This window comes from Cervus canadensis, chromosome 30 (genome assembly GCF_019320065.1).
Source record: "Cervus canadensis isolate Bull #8, Minnesota chromosome 30, ASM1932006v1, whole genome shotgun sequence".
NCBI lineage: Eukaryota > Metazoa > Chordata > Mammalia > Artiodactyla > Cervidae > Cervus > Cervus canadensis.
Genome location: NC_057415.1, coordinates 13650038 through 13652527, shown reverse-complemented (window position 1 = coordinate 13652527; position 2490 = coordinate 13650038). Strand labels below are relative to the sequence as shown.

Sequence of the window (2490 nt, the reverse complement as noted above, 5' to 3'; positions counted from 1 at the left end):
ATTCAAAAAACTAGTTATTTTTAAATTGAGTTGTCTTTTTCTTGTTGGATTGTATGAGTTTATATATTATGCATTCACATGCTTTATCAGATATATGATTTGCATAGAAGATATAAGTATTTTCTCCCATCCTGTGGATCATCTTTTCACCTTCCTGGTGCTCTTATTTGCAGCAAAAAAGTTTATGATTTTGATTCAGTATAGTGTATAAATTTTCTCTTTCATCACTTGTGCTTCTGGAGTCATATTCAAGAAACCATTGTCTAATGTAAAGCCATGAAGATTTATCCTTTTTTTCCTAGGAGTTTTACAATTTTAGCTTCTACATTTAGGTTTTCAATTTTTTTTTTGTTTTTATTTTCAATATATTAAAAAGCAACATAGTACAAATGCTATAGTTAATATTAAAAAGGATCCAAATTTTACAAGGAATTAATTTTTATAAACAAGTTCTACAATGAAAGGGAAACAGCATCTTGATACATAAAAGTGTTGTTAAACAAGATTTAAAAATTTTTAAATCAGAAAATGTTTCAGACTAAATTCTTTCAAATGTTCAAACAAAAAGTAACCTGTACAATCTCCATAGTAAGATGTGTCCCTGTACACTTGTCCTGGGTACAATGTTAAAATTTTCAAAGTTTGAGTCATAGAGGCAGTACTTTAAAAAGTACATTTTCAGTAAAACATTTTACCATTTATCCAACTATGCACTTATATTTTTGTTCTTCTAGAAATAGGGGATTTATATTAACACTGTATTTTTACTGTAAAAAAATACATTTAGTGATATTTAATTTCCTGAGTGGCCTCAGTCATACATCAATTTAATGAGCAAATTCTAAAATTTTACAACGAAATAGCATGTGTAGATGTACACTTCTATGCTCAAGATCATGTCACAGAACTTACACCTAAGTTCTCTGAGAAGTTAAATATGGTTTATCCCCAAACTTTATCAAAAAGCTTTGTTAGTAAAACGAATCACTGAAGTTAAACATTTTCTCATTTATTAACAAAATACTGAGTCAATTCTGACGATCAACTTGAAAATTTTTCATTATATACACCAAAAATCTGATTCACCAACAAGAAGCTTCTTGCAATACAAAAAAATAAGATAATTAAAATATTTTCTTCATAATACAACTAATCCATATAATACATCCTTTACTCAATTGTCTAAAATGATTAGGAATTGTGGCACTTCTTTTGCATAAAACCCTTTCCTCTTTTTAAAACCCTGAGGTGAAAGGCTATGAATGTAATAAAACTAGAACCACAATTCTTCTCATGTCTGTATTGAATTGCTACTGGGTTTTAAAATTTTTACAAAGAAATGTGGCAACTTGTAAAGCTGCTCTATAGTTTTTTAAGAAAACATTCTCAGAAACAAAAAAAGGACCTAAAATGACCCTATGAAAATCCTTATAACACTTGTTAGTGTTGAGATGAGCGCCATTTTCCATTTCTACCACTGTCTCTTCTGTTATCATAGCCATGGCTCCAGCCATCGTGATTCCTGTCTTCATAGAAAAAATCGTCTCTGTTTCCTCTGTAATGATGGTCAGACAGATCACTATAACGCTGTTCACGGCTGTAATGTCTATCCATCACGTAGGGATAAGAATTCAGTCTGACTTTTCTCTGTGATGATGGTGTATCTTGGCGCCACTGGGAGCTTGAAGACTGGTTAAAAGTATGATTATGTGACTGAACTGATGGGGAAAATCCTGACTGATCCAGATGTGGAGAACCAAATTTCCCTCCATATGACATCTGTCTCAAAACACTGTTCATCACTGCTTGTCTCTGATAATTTTCTGAAGATGAGAAAGATCTTTGAATTGTCTGTGATGATGGAGTCATGTTATCCATCGTCCTGCTAGGAGACGTGGAAGTAGGGCTTGAATTTCCAACATGATGCTGGGATATGACAAACTGACCTTCTGTGAGGCATGGCTACTTCCTGATCTAAACTGAATCTTGATAGGCCTTCCAAAAAGTTTGATTCCATTAAGCAAATTCATGGCGTAAGGAACAGATACTTCATGTTTGAAATTCACAAACGCAAACTGCTTCGGTTTACCATCCTTGCCTTTTGGAATTTTCACTTTAATTACTGGACCAGCCTGGTGGAAAAGCTCGAAGAGGAAGGAGCTCCTCTGTCACTTTCGTTTCAAGGTTGCCCACAAAGAGAGTGCAATCCGCTTCGGCTGCCGCCGCCCCCATCTCAGCGTCGCCCCCTCCCGAAAAAGGCCGAAGGGCCGCCCAGGTTTTCAATTTATTTGAGTTAATTTTTATATGGTGTGAGGTAGGAGTTCAACTTCCATTTTGTGCCTGTGGGTATCAAATTTTCCCAGCACCATTTATTGAGAGTTTCCCCATTGAATTGTATTGGTACACTGTAGATGATCAATTGACCCTAAATATTAGGATTTATTTCTGTATCTCAATTTTATTCCATTGAACTATATGTCTGTTTCCACA

At 34.2% G+C, this 2490-nt stretch overlaps 1 pseudogene across 1 annotated transcript; it reads right to left on the bottom strand.

Annotated features, from left to right (window-relative positions):
* Window positions 1–356: 356 nt before the first annotated feature.
* On the bottom strand, window positions 357–2232 carry LOC122431807 (annotated as a pseudogene). The gene has a single exon (XR_006266629.1). The product of XR_006266629.1 is annotated as an RNA-binding protein 7-like (transcript).
* Between the last annotated feature and the right edge of the window lie 258 nt (window positions 2233–2490).